We start from the raw sequence: 19635 nt of genomic DNA, 5'->3' as shown, positions 1-19635 counted from the left end.
AATTACCAGATATACTAAATATCATTAACCTATGAGAACTCGTTTCTTTTACTTAAGTATGACAGGTAGAAATGTTAACTTCATTAAGATCGATCTGATATATACTTGGTCTTTAACAATCAAATGGATAAAATGAAAATGGTATATATTTTGTCAAACGAGTTAAACAGTTTATTAAGAAAAAACCTATATTGTTTTTCAGTAACGTAGTAGTTTCATAATCAAAGTTATATTAATTTTGTAGAGCTAAACTTCCATGATGATATAATTTTAGAGGATAAATTATCTGACCCGGTCCTACCTCAAACAACATACTTGTGCTAAGATAATTTTTGTATTTTATATAATGTGCAGTGGCTAGTGATTGACTGGTTGTACATTTTTGACTTAGAACCACATTGTGGTTCTTTACAATAGTTTTCTGTAAGACTGTAACTAATCTTCTTCATTTCCGTACACACTCAATTTTTTTGAATATTCAGAGTCAAACCACAAGCGTGTCTAAAGTCCCCATATCTATAATGTTATATATAGGCCATCTTGGCATTGTAAACCTCACAAAAACATATTCATCAATACCCAAAATGAAAACATTCATGTCTTTTGCAAAACAACAACTTCTTTCACCCTTCAAACACTTCATCCATGCCGACTTTCATGAACTCTTTGAAAGGATGACACTCATCGACAAGTTTCTCTTCTTGGTACGTTAATGCTGCATGCATGTAATTAAACAATTAATTAAACTTTTAATTTACTATAGCTCATTTTGAGATTATAATACTTTGGCAGATCATTCATGGTGTCGATAAATCCGGGATAGGATGGCACCGTTTTCCTGTGTTCTTAGGTCTTACTTACTTGGCCATTCGCCGGATTCTTCATGATAAGTATAATCTGCTCAGTGTTGGGAAAACTCGGGTTGGGGTTCGGTTTGATACCGATGACGTTGATTTCAGGACCACCAATGGAAAGTTTAACGATCCTTTCAATGAAAGTGCCGGCAGTGAAGGAACTTTCATTGGCCGTAACATGCCCCCTGTTGATCAGAAAGAGAAGGTATATATATTAATCGATCAACTTCAAATTAACACATATTGGCATATATATCACTAGCTAGTTATCTTTTCTAACTATTGTTCTAAAATTGCATTGATGTTGAACTGGTCATTTTTTATAACGTTGACTGGTTACTCAGGGTTTCTTTTAGCTTTTGATTGACAAAGAGCAAAAGAGAAATTTTATATCCTTTTACTAAATATTTTTTTTTATCAGTTAGTCTTAATAGAGACAGGATATAAAAAAGCAACCACGACGTCTTTGTTTTAATTTTCAAGCTTTTTATAAGACATGAACTTTTCCCAAAGTTCTGTTTGTAAGATGTTTAGGATGATATTTAAAAAAGATAATACATGTTTTTTTTTAATCAAAGCACAAATCTATAGATATATCCTTAAATTTACGTAACATGTTTTGCAAAATAAATTAGTGATAGTTTGATAGTCATTTGGGTGATTTCCGTGTATTTATGTAAGCATTATTAGGTCTACATGAGGGGAGTATGTTAGAGATCATCAATTGTCTCAACCAAACTTATAATATTTAGAGCTTTGTATATCTATATATTTTAGGTTTTTTCATACTAATTAATCCAACTTCATAATTAGAGGCTTAGAGCTTTGTATATCGATATTCATACTAATTAATTCTAAATATAAATCTCAAGGTCAGATAAACTTGACACACGTGATTATCTAAAATTTTAATAATCATCAAGAGAATTCTGTCCATCTTTAAAGTTAGATTAAAAATTAGATGTTTATTACTCTTGTAGATAATACAAAAGTCATATATAAATATACCGATCGGTTCACTGTCATTGTTCATGATTTGTTATTCTTTCTTTCGTGTTTTCATTTGTAATGTAGTTATTGGCAGTACTAGATACTCCGATATATCCCATTAAAACATCACGTAAGGTCCACACCAACATTTATAAAATAAGATTAAAACTTTTTTAGTCTAAATACTTTTCTTTTTATATAATATGTGACAATGACCTGACTTCCTTTCGTTAGATGGTAATAGCAATTTTATCCGACATAATTATCAAAGAGATTAAAGTGAGATATGATATACACGAAACCCACTTTTTAACAAGAATTTTTTACACATAAATATCATCCAACTTTTCACTTACAAAGATTTAAATTCATTTTCTATGAGAAAAAAAAAACACCATCCTACTAGACCATTAGATCATGAGTACATATCCAGTTTATTAATCACACGTTTGTCTAATCAGTAAAAATTAAACAAGCAGGTCTCGAAGATTTCATTCTTATTATACCTTATAAATTTTATAATCATTTTTATACAAGTGTCATCCTTTGCTTGTGTTCTTGTCTGAAGCTGATATTACTATCAAATTTAAAGCAAGTAAATAACTTCTAGATAAAAATGCAACATGCAAAAAAGTTCGTTCATCTAATAGTAGTTATTCAATGCAACTCACAATAAACCTAAGAAATTTGAAATGGTAGTCGAGCTTTGAATGTAGGGTGAGACAATTGTACTAAAACGTATTTCTGTGTGCAGCTATTGAAGCCGGATCCGATGTTGGTAGCAACAAAGCTTCTAGCACGTAAACAACTTATAGACACCGGAAAGCAGTTCAACATGATTGCTGCTTCATGGATTCAGTTCATGATTCATGATTGGATTGATCACCTTGAAGAAACAAATCAGGTTCGATTAATCAAGATATTATATAATCTCGTGACATAAGAAGGAAGAACTTTGTACTAACACATATATAATATGTTACCATGGATTATTATGATAACAGATTGAGCTTAGGGCGCCAGCAGAAGTAGCAAGTGAATGCCCTCTCAAATCCTTCAAGTTCTTCGAGACTAAAGAAATCGATACTGGTCTTTCTGACATTAAGAAAGGTCATCGTAACATCAGAACTCCTTGGTAGTATGATTTCTATAATTTAATTAATCATATTTTATAACCTCGCATTGTTAAAAACTCTCAAAGTTATAATAAAAGAATTGAGAAAGACAATCATTGTATATACAAATAAATAGTACGAAGTTAAGAGTGGGATATATATGACATGTACAGGGATGGGAGTGTGGTATATGGAAGCAACTCAAAGGCTGGACGTCACGTAAGAACGTTCATTGACGGAAAGCTCAAGATTGCAGAAGATGGTCTCCTTCAACATGACAACGATGGATTGCCTATAGCGGGAGACGTTCGTAATAGTTGGATTGGGGTGTCAACTTTGCAAGCCCTCTTTATCCACGAGCACAATGCGGTTTGTGACGCCTTAAAGGTATATGTGTATATGATAAACATGTAGCTAGTTATTTTTAGTTTATTAGCTAGCTAGTGGCTTACAATATACTTATGTCAATCAGAAAGAATATCCTTATTTGGACGATGAAGATCTGTATCGCCACGCAAGACTAGTAACTTCTGCGGTGATCGCAAAGGTGCACACCATTGATTGGACCATTGAGCTTCTCAAAACTGACATGCTTGTTGCTGGAATGAGAGCTAACTGGTAATTACTTACTTTAAAATAAATAATTAATCTAGTCTTATGTGTTAATTACATTTGGGCATGTTGGAGGATCTATTTTGGGAGGACTAGTAGGGCTAAAGAAACCCGAAAACCACGGGGTACCCTACTCGCTAACAGAAGAGTTTACAAGTGTTTATCGAATGCATTCTCTCTTACCTGATCAACTTGTCATAAGGGATGTTAATTCCACACCAGGACCTAACAAGTCTCCAAAGATTACCAAGGAGTACGTAAATCGCACCTAAGTTATTTTCTCTTAATTTGAATAACAATTTACTTCTTTGTATCTTCATGTAATAACCAACAAATAAGTATGCTCATAGTTATTAATTTATATTCAGGATTGACATGATCAATTTGATTGGAAAGAATGGAGAAAAGGAATTATCAAAAATTGGATTTACCACACAAATGGTATCCATGGGACATCAAGCCTGTGGGGCGCTTGAGCTATTTAACTATCCAGTCTGGCTTAGGGACATTGTGCCTCAAAACGTGGATGGGACTGATCGCCCCGACCACATTGATTTAGCATCACTTGAGAGTAAGCTATTTTTGTCTTTCAATAAAGAATGTGTATATACATGATTAATTTTGATCCTAATATATGATCATGATGCGTGCAGTTTATAGGGATAGGGAGAGGAAAGTAGCAAGATACAATGAGTTCCGTAGATCACTTTTCTTGATCCCAATCTCCAAATGGGAAGATCTAACAGAGGACAAAGAAGCTATTGCCACATTGCGTGAAGTGTACGGTGATGATGTCGAAGAGCTTGATCTGTTGATAGGAATGATGGCCGAGAAAAAGATCAATGGGTTCGCCATTAGCGAAACAGCTTTTGTAATCTTTCTAGCCATGGCCTCAAGGTATATATACAAATCACCAAAATAAGTGAATCAAAACTGTAAATAAACAAACTAATGGATAAATTTTTATACAAACTAAATATTGGTTCATGTGCAGGCGACTCCAAGCGGATAGATTCTTCACTAGCGATTTTAACGAAGATGTGTACACAAAAAAAGGGTTCGAATGGGTGAACACAACAGAGAGTCTGAAAGATGTGTTGGACCGACACTATCCAGAGATGACCGATAGATGGATGAACTCAACAAGTGCTTTCTCGGTGTGGGATGCTGCCCCTGAGCCTCATAATCCCGTACCAATTTATTTCCGTCTCCCCAAGTGATAATGCTTTGATGGAAAAGAATATGTTACATGTTTGGTATACATATATGTATAGGTATTGCATCTGTTGGGGTGCCTTATTCAATATTTATTTGCTTAGTATATATGCGTTATTTAATTTTCTTATGGAATAAAAGAATAAGTGATGTATATTGTATGTATCTTAATGAAATAAAAGGCAATTGGATTATTATGTTGTTAACGAGAGGAGACTTTATGAATTCACTATAGTTGGAGAACTTTTCCTAACCTATAATCCGCCAATGTTGTCTACTAAGTTTGTGGATGAAAGTATGTTTTAAACCGTGATTAAAATGAATTAAAGCTAAAAGATTTTGTTACAGATAGCAACAATTTTGATGTTTGTTACAAACAACACAAACTGTTATATAGAATAAAGTTTATGTTTTGTTAGGAGTACTGTTTATGTTTCGTATATTTTTTTAAAGACAAACTTGTAATCAATCTAAAGAAAACAATGTATTCGAAAACAGTGATTCAAAAAGGGTCGGCATATTTACACACTTAAGTACCTATTTACACGCCCTTGTATAGGCCTTCGTATTGGCCTATACTGGGCGTATAACCGTATTCAATTTCTAAGAGAATCTCTGATTATGTTATTTCATGTCCTGTATGGCTTGTATAGGCCTATACAAGGCGTATAGGCAAAATAGATCATTTTACGTCTCGTATAGGTCTGCACTAAGCGTTTATAAGGGGCTTTTTTAAACAAACACTTTTATATAATATTTATTGTTTTAGCAAAGTTTTATAATTAGATAATAAGTAATTTAAAAAAAAATTGTTAAGTAGCGTATAGGTCTAATATAGATCCCATATAGGCCAATAGGTGTAGTATAGATTCCTTATAGGCCTATACTACTTTAATACACAGGTGTAATATCGTATAAAAAATTGATTAATATTGTATAAAAAAATTTGTAATTTATTTAGAAAATACTTATTTTTATTAAACTTTGCTAAAACGATTAATATTGTATAAATTGCTTGTAAAAAAAGCCCTTATATATGTCCCATATATGCCTATATGCGGCATATACCGGGCAGGGATCATATATGAGACCTGTACAAGGGGTCTTGTACGCCTCGTACGTATAGGCCTATACGTGGCGTATAGGAGCAGTCAGATCAAAGCTGACACCAGGCATGCAGTGATTTTGATGTAATCCTTGACCTATACGAGACAAGGGGTGTGCAAATAAATAGATGAGGTATGTAGATAGTTTGAACCTTCAAAAAGAAAAAAACTAAAACAACAAGACAAATCCCAAACGCCTTAATAACTCTATAATTCAAATACACCAAAGGAAAGGGAAGATCTCTATTGGCAGCTAAAAGGAATTCACTACTACAAAAGAGAAATAAAACAACGCTGCTACTAAAAAGATACTTGTAACAAATTTAGGACTGTTTTGAACGCTAAAATATAATTGATTTGTTGACTTTTTAAAATATGCCACGATATTGGTCAAAGTATTCTCCTTCCTGTTAAAAAAAATAAAATAAAAAACATTTTCAACTAAAAATATATACCCCAACGATATTTTCACACTCCCAAGTCTCCAAAAAATAATAGGATCATTGACCATATACCTCAACGATATTTTCACACTCCAAGTCTCCAATAAAATATAATATTAGGAAATCTACGAAAATGTCATTTGACCAACGTTTTTTACGAAAATGTCAAGTTCATGCGCAGTGGCGGAACCAGAACGATTTAGTTAGGGGGTCATCATAAGCTTATATTCTATACTGGTTCAAATTAGGGGGTCCATCTCTAAGTTTGTTATTCAAAAACTCAAAATTTATAAATAAAAATTCAAAAAGTTTCGGTGACCGGACGGTCAACGGACCCTCATGACCCCCCTCTAGTTCCGCCCCTGTTCATGCGTCCGTGGACGGACTCCTCCACATGGGAGGTGTCACACCCCAACCAATGGCGGAAACATCGGGATGAGACGAAGTGTGAAGATTGCTAGAGACATCATAACGCTATTTGTGACAATATTTAATAAACCGATTTCATTTCATAATTCATTTGTCAACGTTACAAAGAAATCAAATAACGTCAAGTTCAAAGGAATTAGAATACAACATAATCAAAATTGATACAACGATTAAACCTAAACGTCTATATGTGTATCTAGGCATCAACGCTACTTCATTTCATAACATCATCATCCTCAACCTGTAACATGTTTAAAATAAAGTTCAATGCAAAAGCAAAGGCGAGTATACAAGTTTAAGCATAAGTATAAGTATAAGTATAAAAGTTTAAAACGAATCCACATGGCAACTTAGTTTATACGAGATCAACCTATCGTGGCATGCAATATTTCTAGCCAACCTCTGTTTACGCAAGTAAGTTTAATTAATTCAACATGACCCAAGTTTAAGGGGGGCGGTGCGTTACTCCTATAGCGCTATACATGTCGAAGGGAGGCTCGTAAGAGCTAATGACTAAAACATATCACATAAGTATGGTCCACGTAAGCATCAAGTATCATAACATAGTATTCATGTATAAGGATTGTTTTGTGCATTGCATAAAGAATAAGTTTAAGTGTAGTTTAATAGTAAAACATGTTACACCCCAAAAAGTGGTAAACATAAAAAAGGGGGTTGCGAGTATACTCACAAATTTGCATATGCTTTCCGATTATCCAATGTGACAAAGTTGATGGGGTTAGAAAGTTGAATGTGTAGGGTTAAAGTTCTAGTATGCTTAGAGTCGAGATTCGGTATTTAAAACAACATAAAAGTAAGATATGAGAATAGCATGTGAAAATAATCATCTTCAACACTTAACCCTTGTATGACACTTGGTAACCACAAGGGTTATGATAATGTTTTCATGAGTTGAACACCCATAAGAATCACAACAAGGTTTAGGTCTTAGGTGATGTTCTACTACTTTAACATATAAACACAAGTTCAACATCAAAGGTTCGAATGAGTGTATATATATACTTAGGTTAGGTACTACATATTATTTAGTCCAATAATTCAAGTAGGAGGTAGAAGATTAGGATCTTCATTTAGGCACCTCGTATTATCATAGATGTCATGTATGGGGTAGGAAGGACATGCTTCCATTTAGGAACCCCTTGAATGTTCACCACTTCACTTGGTGTAACAACAACCAAGGAGGGTCACGAACTAGGATTTGCACAATAACATAAACAACCTAACTATAGAGAAATCATCAAATCATGTGAGGATTGTATGTAGGACAACCCAAGTCGTTCCATAATCACTCATGTATCAAAGTTTGACATGATTTGTGGGTTGAAACCCTAAACAAAACACCAAGTTTATGAGGTTTAATCCTCTGATTTTAAATGTCTCAACCTTGTTTTTAAGCTTAACCAACCATTGGATAAGTTATAAGCATTAGGACATAGGTATGAGATGTGTTGAACACAAGTTACATAGGTTTAAACAAGTTTTTGATGAACATAAAAACAAACAGAAAGTTTACGGACGATTTCGGGGTATTTCCAGGTCTGATTTCTCCAAGGAGAAGTCTAGGAATCGAACCCCATGATTATCCAAGTAAGTAGGAAAAAGAATCAAGTGATTTCGTTAAGAAATGAGTGAGTTATGCTCATTTTCGTGAAGGGGTGTCAATCTGCTCGAACCCTAGCTTTCAGCTACGGTTTGGAGGATGTTTTGAGAGTTTTTAGTGTTGCAAAAGTGGTAGGGAGGCTGGTTATAAGTGGTATTTATAGGGGGAAGGATTAGGGTTTCAATGGGTTGGGCTTTGGAAGTGTTTAGAAGGGGTTACACCTTGAAACTAGCCCACAAAGCCCAACTATATGGGGCTGAATTTTGCTGAATTGGGGCTGCCATATTTCTTTATTTTTTTATTCTTTTAAAACATTATAATGAGTAATTTTGTTAATTAAGTTGTGTAATAATATGCAACAATGTTTCCCCTAACTTGTAACAAGGTGAAATATGAAATAAAACATGATTTAACTAGGTAAAAAGTGTAATGTACAAGTATGTAACATGTTTGTAAGTGACAAGTATATGTCACATATTAGATGATTAACCGTTGTATAAATAAGCATATTATTAGGGGTTTTTAGGTAACAATTTGAGGACAAGCATGGACATGCATCGTGAATAAGTATCGTATAAGTATGAATTACAAATAAGGATTCGATGTACAATGAATTCCAACGTATGAACATGTATGAATATGTAGATGGCGAATTTAAAGAAATACGAATTTTATTTATGATCCAAGTCTCGGATTTTACAACGAAAAGACGACTACAATAATACAAGATTTCCAAAAATAGCATTACAAGGCGAGCTTTCTAATTATGGAAAGTATGAAAAAGCAGGGCGTTACAGTCTCCCCTCCTTTAGGAAATTTCGTCCCGAAATTTATTTAAGAGGTAGATTTAAAGAGTTTTGGTAACAGTTCGAGACTTGAGATTTTGAAACGTTTTGAAAAGTACGAGATTTTGGGAAGATAAAGATAAGTTTGTAAAATGATTTGTCGAGCCGAAATGGGTTTGAGGCATAAGCAGGGGTAAACAGGTATAGGTAAAACGATTTGTAATGGCTAATAATTAGAAAGTTCTAAGGGTAATAAGATAAGTTAGGATTTGAATGCTTAAACGAGCTTGATTGTGAACGAGGTTCGTATGAAAGGAAGGAAATAGGAGCATGGGGCGAACAATTGACACTAAATGAACGCAAGTATACGAATGATATGGGCATTAGATAGATGAAAGTAGCATGTTAAGTATGAAGTCTCGTCATGGATAATCGGACATAATGTGTTTGTGAGTTGCTTAAAGCTTGTATTAGGTCCAAGAGGTCTGTAAAACACTGAATTTCCCATGGCACGTTTTACGAAATTTTGGTAACATGGTGAAAACACTTATATATAGGAAGTACCAGCGGCGTATCCACCATGTTTTGACCATGTTACGTCCGTTTCGTCTTCGGTGTCATGTTACGTTCCGTGTATTACCATACGCAGTAGCACACTCTATGGTTCTCATACGCCTATCACTATAATCCCGTGTGCACCCGTGATTATTTTGATCGTCGCATGATCCGCATAGCTTATACTAGTTGTGTATGCATCGGGGTATACATAAAAAAGTTTAGAATGTGTACGTACAAGAATATAGTATATAAGCAAGTCCATGTTTAAGTATGTGTGGGACCCACGCAAGCGAATCCCTCAGGTTACGCTCGCGTATAGGTACGAATGTATGAATCATGAGTAAGGATTAAAGTATGAGCATAAGTTTAAGTATGAATACGCATGTATGTATGAGCATAAACATAAAATGTGTAAGTAGTATGTGTACAAGCAGAAGCGTAAAACGTATAAGTAGTATGTGTATGAGTACAAGCATAAAACGTATGAACATAGGTGTAGGCATGAAAAATAAATATTGCGTATATAGTGTTCGTTGGGACATCACGGATCTAAGTGTAATAAACATTCAAAAGGTCGAGTACGTAGATACGAATGATATAAATGATGTTATCGCGAGGTATCGACCAAAATGTGTACGATGATATGCATGTATAGTTGTTTAAACGAAACGTTGAGTTTATTGAATCAAATTTAGATTGAGCTTGGTTTGAAAGGTAGAATATAGTTTGCATATGTAAGAGGATATAAAGTACTTATTGGTCATGCATATCGTATTTTGTAATGAATGGAAATGCTACCTTTGTTTTAAAAGAGTTTACGAAATCCGAAGATGGTCGGTCCCCATGGAGTCTTCTTGCCCACATGTTTTGAAAAATAGGTGTAGAAAAAGGTAAGTTCGTTTCATCAAAACAAGAAATTTTGGAGTTTTTGTGAATACGTTGATCCTTGGAAAAGGGATTTATCAAAGGTCTTAGTGTTCATTTTAAAGGGTTTTGACAAATGGTTCGTTGATGTTGGAAATATTCTTTGGTAAAACGATCTCATAATATCTATAAGATCCTATAGGTAATTGAGAAAGGTTGGTTTGGTTTCAATTAAGAATGGAAGTCTTTAGTATGACGATATAATGTGAGCAAGTTTTAGAGATTAAGTCGAATACGAAGTTCATGGGCAAGAGTTTCATTGGGCCGATTAAATTGATAGGTAGCATTTCGTAAGGTTTTGAAGTTTGCGTAATAAAATGTTTTAAGACATGATTAAGAATCTCGTGTATATGAACTGAGTACGTTTTGACAAATCAATGTATTTTGAAATTGGTGTGAGTGGGTATTTTGAATAATGATAAACAATTTGGGTATAAAATATGATCGAGTTTGCATAATAAGATATTTTGAAGAGACGTTTTGGTAACGATCACCTAGGTAAGGGAATCACCCCTAACTCGTTGGTGAGGTCGTTTTTAAGAAAAGGGGAGCGGAGTTAATCGTCAAGGTAAGGAAATCACTCCAATCTCGATGATACCTCTCCACTAGTTGTTACAAGGAATATGAATTTAAATTATATGAAAATCATGCATATATAAATGTATCGAAAAGGTTCATATGTTGTGCGTGTGAAAAGAGAAATCAAAGGTAAACTCGAGGTTGAAAGATTGCATCGTATAAAATGAACAATAGAAACACATGTTTGACCAAAGTTTGGAGTGTTCCAAAACGGAACTTTGACTAACCAAAGTGGTCGAAAAGTCTTTTGAATTTGAGGAGCATGCTTTGGCCTAATAGGTAAAATACTCTCGCCGACAAGTCGGTTAACGGTATTTCCCCTTCCGGTTACTACATGTCCCAAATCAATCGAAATTTCGAGACTTGGCGGGATTTATGAAAAAAAAAATGCCAAGGAGTGGAACTAGTCGACAAGGTGCGGGTTTCACCCCTAACTTGACGATTTCGTATCCTAGGTGTGGTTGGTACTCGTCGGGTCAAAATTTAATTTCGACGTGTTGACGAGGGTCCACTAGAATTTGAAATTCGAATTTCTCCATCAAGGTGAGGATTTCACTCCTAACTTGGTGGTGAATTCCGTGTAAAAAGAAAGGTAGAAGGATTGAGAGTCATTCACCAAATTGTAGGTTTCACGCCTATTTTGGTGGACTCGTCTCGTTTGTGCAATATGTGTGTTGTCGGATTTAGAATAGTCGAGTAAAACGCGTGAGGAAAAGTGTATATTAAAGATTAAACAAACAAGTATAACATGTCAAGAATATCACAATAAAAGTGAAATGATGAGACGAATATTAATGCATAAAAAGTATGTCAAGAACACACATAAAGGATAAGACGATGAAACAGGTATTAACACATAATAAAAATAAGTATAGCATGTTAAGTGTTAACGCATAAGTGACACATATGCTTACAAGATCAAGAGAATAAATAAAAGCAAATAAGATAGCATGCAAGTAGTTTTTAGTAAAACGTACGAATAAGGCTCTAGAACTATAGACTAGGTTAAAGCATTCCTACTTTTCCTAATTCCCTATAGTTATGGCTCTGATACCAATCTGTCACACCCCAACCAATGGCGGAAACATCGAGATGAGACGAAGTGTGAAGATTGCTAGAGACATCATAACGCTATTTGTGACAATATTTAATAAATCGATTTCATTTCATAATTCATTTGTCAACGTTACTAAGAAATCAAATAACGTCAAGTTCAAAGGAATTAGAATACAACATAATCAAAATTGATACAACGATTAAACCTAAACGTCTATATGTGTATCTAGGCATCAACGCTACTTCATTTCATAACATCATCATCCTCAACCTGTAACATGTTTAAAATAAAGTTCAATGCAAAAGCAAAGGCGAGTATACAAGTTTAAGCATAAGTATAAGTATAAGTATAAAAGTTTAAAACGAATCCACATGGCAACTTAGTTTATACGAGATCAACCTATCGTGGCATGCAATATTTCGAGCCAACCTCTGTTTACGCAAGTAAGTTTAATTAATTCAACATGACCCAAGTTTAAGGGGGGCGGTGCGTTACTCCTATAGCGCTATACATGTCGAAGGGAGGCTCGTGAGAGCTAATGACTAAAACATATCACATAAGTATGGTCCACGTAAGCATCAAGTATCATAACATAGTATTCATGTATAAGAATTGTTTTGTGCATTGCATAAAGAATAAGTTTAAGTGTAGTTTAATAGTAAAACATGTTACACCCCAAAAAGTGGTAAACATAAAAAAGGGGGTTGCGAGTATACTCACAAATTTGCATATGCTTTCCGATTATCCAATGTGACGAAGTTGATGGGGTTAGAAAGTTGAATGTGTAGGGTTAAAGTTCTAGTATGCTTAGAGTCGAGATTCGGTATTTAAAACAACATAAAAGTAAGATATGAGAATAGCATGTGAAAATAATCATCTTCAACACTTAACCCTTGTATGACACTTGGTAACCACAAGGGTTATGATAATGTTTTCATGAGTTGAACACCCATAAGAATCACAACAAGGTTTAGGTCTTAGGTGATGTTCTACTACTTTAACATATAAACACAAGTTCAACATCAAAGGTTCGAATGAGTGTATATATATACTTAGGTTAGGTACTACATATTATTTAGTCCAATAATTCAAGTAGGAGGTAGAAGATTAGGATCTTCATTTAGGCACCTCGTATTATCATAGATGTCATGTATGGGGTAGGAAGGACATGCTTCCATTTAGGAACCCCTTGAATGTTCACCACTTCACTTGGTGTAACAACAACCAAGGAGGGTCACGAACTAGGATTTGCACAATAACATAAACAACCTAACTATAGAGAAATCATCAAATCATGTGAGGATTGTATGTAGGACAACCCAAGTCGTTCCATAATCACTCATGTATCAAAGTTTGACATGATTTGTGGGTTGAAACCCTAAACAAAACACCAAGTTTATGAGGTTTAATCCTCTGATTTTAAATGTCTCAACCTTGTTTTTAAGCTTAACCAACCATTGGATAAGTTGTAAGCATTAGGACATAGGTATGAGATGTGTTGAACACAAGTTACATAGGTTTAAACAAGTTTTTGATGAACATAAAAACAAACAGAAAGTTTACGGACGATTTCGGGGTATTTCCAGGTCTGATTTCTCCAAGGAGAAGTCTAGGAATCGAACCCCATGATTATCCAAGTAAGTAGGAAAAAGAATCAAGTGATTTCGTTAAGAAATGAGTGAGTTATGCTCATTTTCGTGAAGGGGTGTCAATCTGCTCGAACCCTTGCTTTCAGCTACGGTTTGGAGGATGTTTTGAGAGTTTTTAGTGTTGCAAAAGTGGTAGGGAGGCTGGTTATAAGTGGTATTTATAGGGGGAAGGATTAGGGTTTCAATGGGTTGGGCTTTGGAAGTGTTTAGAAGGGGTTACACCTTGAAACTAGCCCACAAAGCCCAACTATATGGGGCTGAATTTTGCTGAATTGGGGCTGCCATATTTCTTTATTTTTTTATTCTTTTAAAACATTATAATGAGTAATTTTGTTAATTAAGTTGTGTAATAATATGAAACAATGTTTCCCCTAACTTGTAACAAGGTGAAATATGAAATAAAACATGATTTAACTAGGTAAAAAGTGTAATGTACAAGTATGTAACATGTTTGTAAGTGACAAGTATATGTCTCATATTAGATGATTAACTGTTGTATAAATAAGCATATTATTAGGGGTTTTTAGGTAACAATTTGAGGACAAGCATGGACATGCATCGTGAATAAGTATCGTATAAGTATGAATTACAAATAAGGATTCGATGTACAATGAATTCCAACGTATGAACATGTATGAATATGTAGATGGCGAATTTAAAGAAATACGAATTTTATTTATGATCCAAGTCTCGGATTTTACAACGAAAAGACGACTACAATAATACAAGATTTCCAAAAATAGCATTACAAGGCGATCTTTCTAATTATGGAAAGTATGAAAAAGCAGGGCGTTACAGGAGGAGTCTATGTGTCACCTTGAAAAGTCCGTGAACGAGGAGCCATGGTTGTAAAACAAGGTTTCCAAGGCCGAGTACTCTCCGAGTAGTCGCTACAAGGTAGGCTGCCGAGGCGACTTTCTTTGACTCCGCCTAATTACTCGGAATCGGTCAAACACGGTCAAACTCGGCCAAAATCGTATCTAGTAGGTCAACTCGGGCCTTGTTTGACTTAAAAAATAATAAAACATAATTTCTATGCCTATTATATTAAAGAATGAATATCATTTCACGTATTTTGTTATAGATATTAGTAAATTTATATTATTTGACGTATATTTAATTTCCAAAAACTTATATCTTTATAATTTAACATGTCCGAGTATTCCCCGAGTACTCTTCGCCTAGGCCGATTACTCTCAACTCCCCGGTCGGCCGACTAGGGAGCGCCTAGCGACTTTTAGAACCATGCGAGGAGCTAACACGTGTCCTTTCAAATGTTGAAGAGTCCATCCCCGACGCATCTCATGCCCTCCCCGACGCATCCTATGTCCTCCCCGACGCATCCCATGCCTCCCCGACGCATCCCTTGCATTTGGACGCATCCCATGTGGAGGAGTCGGTCCACGGACGCGTGAATGTTGTGACATTTGTGCTTGTGTAATCATTGTACAAACTCTGAACAATTCAATAGCAACAAAACAATGTGTTTTGATCCCAATGTTTGATTATTTATGTTTGACATTTTGCACGTTTTGATTTTTGATCAATTTTAAACTCTATATTGCTCTCTGGAAAGTTATACACAAACTGATGCGTAAACGTAATCAGTTTAACGCGACAAACACTCCGGAACAGCAACATAAGCTTAACATACCTTAGATAACCTTTACATAACTTAGAAATAAGTTTTAAAGGGTTTGGTTTGGTATGGCAAAAACAAATTTATTCGCTCACAGGGACTATTTGCGTTAAACTGCAAAAGTCTGCCGTTTTGTAAGGCAACGTATAGTCCGGAACATGATCATAAGCTAAACATACCATAAATAACCTAAACATAGCTTAGAAATAAGCTTTCTGTGGTTCGGTGTGCGAAAATACACTTGTTTGATCTTACAGGGACTAAAAGTGTCAAAAACGACGTAAGTTTGCATTACCGCATATCTTACGTTCTTACCAGATCCGGACATCCAAAAAATTTTTTAGACACTAAAATATTTTATTTTAGTGATCGGCATGCAAAAATACCATTCGTTGCGTAATTTGGATCGTTTTCGCGTCCGTTCGAGTTTCGTCGTAATTAGACGAATAACCCGACTGTACGACCGTACGACCAAACGAACCGACATCCGTGGATTTTCCGAGCATATTTTGGGTCCTCTATACTTTGACTACCTTGTTGAGCCTTGAAAATGGCTTAACGGGGGTTAAAAGTGCCAAATATGAGCTTAAACATGTGCAGGGACCAAAACTATAAAAGCTGAAACTGTTGCTGACCTGATGGGAGGTCGCGGGCCGCGTAGACCAGCCCCATATCCTAAGTGGGGTGCGACAGAAGGCCCAGCAACAGAACATTGTTTTTCAATTGTTGTTTGCAAATTCAGGCCCTTGTATGCAATTTCTTTTGTTTTGGGAGCAAGTTAAGCCTTCTCCAACCAATATTATCTGTCACTAAACCCATGTATGGCTGTGATTTATTGCTTGTTGGCCAAATAACCACTTGTAATGATCTCACAAGTCCACAACAAGTATTAATAGCATGGCCATTCATTTGTTTTCCTTGCTTATTCATATTTTGGAACTCTAAGTGGAGGAATCCCTGCAAAGGAACCACCTACCTGAGTTCTAAGATCATCCTTCTAGCCTTTGAACACCAAGTAAGTGTTCTTTGATGGCTTAGTAGTGATTTTCAGCTTTGTAGAGCTGAAAGTCAAACTGTTTGACCAACAGTTTGACTTTCGGTTTTGACCATCAATTGGTCAAGTCAAAGTTCAATCGAACTTTGCAACATGTTTGTAATCACGATGGTTATAATTATTAGCGATTTTGCCTACTGATTACCACGTTAACTAGGTGTAGTGACGAGTCAAAGTTTCAGTCAAAATGCGTTTTAGTATGCATTTTGCGACGGAACTACTTTTAGGTATCAAAACACTTTGTTTTGATACCAAATCAGTTTTCTAAGTTAGTTAAACATGTTTTGACATGTTTAACTCATCACTACTAGTTTAGTGCTTGTTTAGGGTCGTAATCTAGACAACCGCTTAGACTTTCGAACCCGACGCGTTTGGTCGATCATTAGGATCCGACCAATCATGTTTAGTGATCATAGTTGCATAGGGAATAACCTACTGAGGTTATACCTTATGATCACTTAGGTTGGTTGGTTAGTTATTTGTTAAGTAGTTTATATGCCCATAGGAAATGACCAAACTGCCCTTTTGAAGCATAAATCCGTATTTTGCATATGTAATCAACTTTTTGACATATAATCTGATTTAGTAACATGTTTAGGCATAATTTGGCATGTAAGACTTGACATAGCACGTAGATAACCATCCGACCATAGTTTTACGCAAACGACCCATTATAGTAGCTTATACTACCATAATGGTTCGAAACGGGTCAAAAGCACTTAGGTAGACTTCCAAATCAGAATATTGGGACTATTAAATCATGCCATATGAGTGCCAATACTCATTTGATTTATAGAACCTCATTCTATCCTATCTCCCGATTTAGGATCCGATTATTAACATAGTTACCTATACTAGGTGTTGTTTGATTCCTTGATCCTTGGAGCTTTAGTTGGTCTTATTCTCAAGACTAATAAGCAATCCCAAGTGAGTACATAGTTTCCCCTCTTTTACCGCTTTCAAATACTTTGGGGTGATACACATGTGCATACTTGTTACTTTCGTGCTTTTCATGCTTTTATGACATAAACATGCTAGTTTCACCTAGTACACATATAGTACATGATTTTAACTATGTTTTGCTATGTATGTTAAGCATGCTAGCACATTGAGTTCTTAGACATTTTGTTGCATATGTTTCCTCAGCATATGAACACATTGTTTTTCATTACATTTCTGCTATGTATGTTTACTGAGCATGCTAGCACAATTGATTTCATGAACATTTCTACTAGGTGTGTTTACTTAGCATACTTAGTACATGGTTTTCATAGCATGCTTACATTAGTATGACATTTGGTATGTTTAACGGGACAATAATACATTCATTAACACTGATCATGCCGCTCGGTAGTATGTAATGGTACCATAGGACTTGATAAATCCTGTTTCCGACTTCCTAGGTTTGTTTGGAAGTTGGGAATGACAGAATCCGATATACATAATTTAGATAAACCTTTAACTTGTTTAAGGGTTTGTCGCCACAGTCGCAAGGCTTGAATGTATGCGTTTTAACATTACTGCATAAATGTTTGTATCCATAAAGTATTGTTTGCTGCAAAACATAGCATTTGATTTAAACTTAGGTTTATTCAAAAACTTTGTTTTTTACATTTTTCTATGGGGTTGAGTAGATACTAGTTATTCACCACACATGACATTTGTTTTTCACATAGACATTATCATATAGTTGGAGTAGATACTATCTACTTGCTATGCATTTCATTTGGGTATACATGATACAGTTTACACATGACATTGAACATGGTTTACACATAAACATTTTGAAATTGGTTTTAAACAAGACATTTTGGTTGATTATTGATAAGTGACTTATATAACGAGGCTATGTGTTATATAATAAAAGCATGGTGGCTACGCCGTTGGTACTTCCTATATATAAGTGCTTTTATTGTATTATACATTGTTGCGTTATCTAAACCACTTCGACAAGACATGAAACATTTTATACAAGTACACGACATTGTTTTACAAATTACATATTTTATACAAATTCATTTATACTTGGTTATTCATTTAACCACGTATATCCTTTTTATGTCATCTGATTTTCACATTGATTTTCAAATGATTTTATAAAGGAAAACATTTTACAAGGTTCATGACTACATCTTTGTTAAACACTTCTTTTAACTACAAGTCATGAATCCTGCATAAACAAAACCTATGCATCTCACTGGCATTTTTATGCTGACGTACCTATTTTCGCATGTGTTTCAGGTGCTAATGCATGATGTTGAATGCGCTTCACTTAGGCGGACTTGGGCCTTAGTGACTTAAAAGACAGTTTAGTTATGTTATGTTTTTTCTTAATTTCCAAGACAATGTGAACTTTAATCTTAATAATACAAAACTTTAATTACCATGGTTGTTGAAACAATAATTCTGTCGCTCCACTCCCCAACGTTTCCGCCGCGGTTTGTTGTTTTACGCGGTCGGGGTGTGACAGAAGAGTTGGTATCAGAGCCAATGGTTATAGGGAATTAGGTTATTAGTAATGCTTTGACCTAGCCTATAACTTTCTAGGACCCTAACACAAGTTTTTCTTGTGTTTAGATCTTAAAATAATACACGTCACCTATCCTTAAGTGATTACCAAAACATGAACACAAATTCCAAAATGATTTTGAAATCAATCATCTATCCTTGGATGATTTCTTTTGGTCTTGTACCTTCCAAATTTTCAAAATCTCATCAAAGTTTGGGTCTAAATAATGTGAACACGTGCAAACTGGAAGGGTGGATGCCTGTACCCTGAGTTTTCTGTCTAAGGCTAAAGTGTTCGTACAAATCCGCAGTATCGGACCAGTCACTCTTACCTGGGAACTCTTGGGATGAGTGTTCACTTATAGGCGAGCATGTCTTCGGTGATACATTATTATTATGACCCATTTACTTTGATTTGTCATTGTGTGTCGACTGTTTGTTATGAGGTAACGAACAAATGGCCACCATCCTTTCATTTTGTTGATATTTATGACATC

The 19635-nt window shown here is 35.1% G+C and overlaps 1 pseudogene; it reads left to right on the top strand.

Annotated features, from left to right (window-relative positions):
- The first annotated feature begins 546 nt into the window (after positions 1-546).
- Positions 547-4980, top strand: LOC110904033 (annotated as a pseudogene).
- Positions 4981-19635: the final 14655 nt, after the last annotated feature.

This window comes from Helianthus annuus, chromosome 14 (genome assembly GCF_002127325.2).
Source record: "Helianthus annuus cultivar XRQ/B chromosome 14, HanXRQr2.0-SUNRISE, whole genome shotgun sequence".
NCBI classification, from domain to species: domain Eukaryota; kingdom Viridiplantae; phylum Streptophyta; class Magnoliopsida; order Asterales; family Asteraceae; genus Helianthus; species Helianthus annuus.
This window is presented reverse-complemented; position numbering and strand designations above follow the sequence as displayed.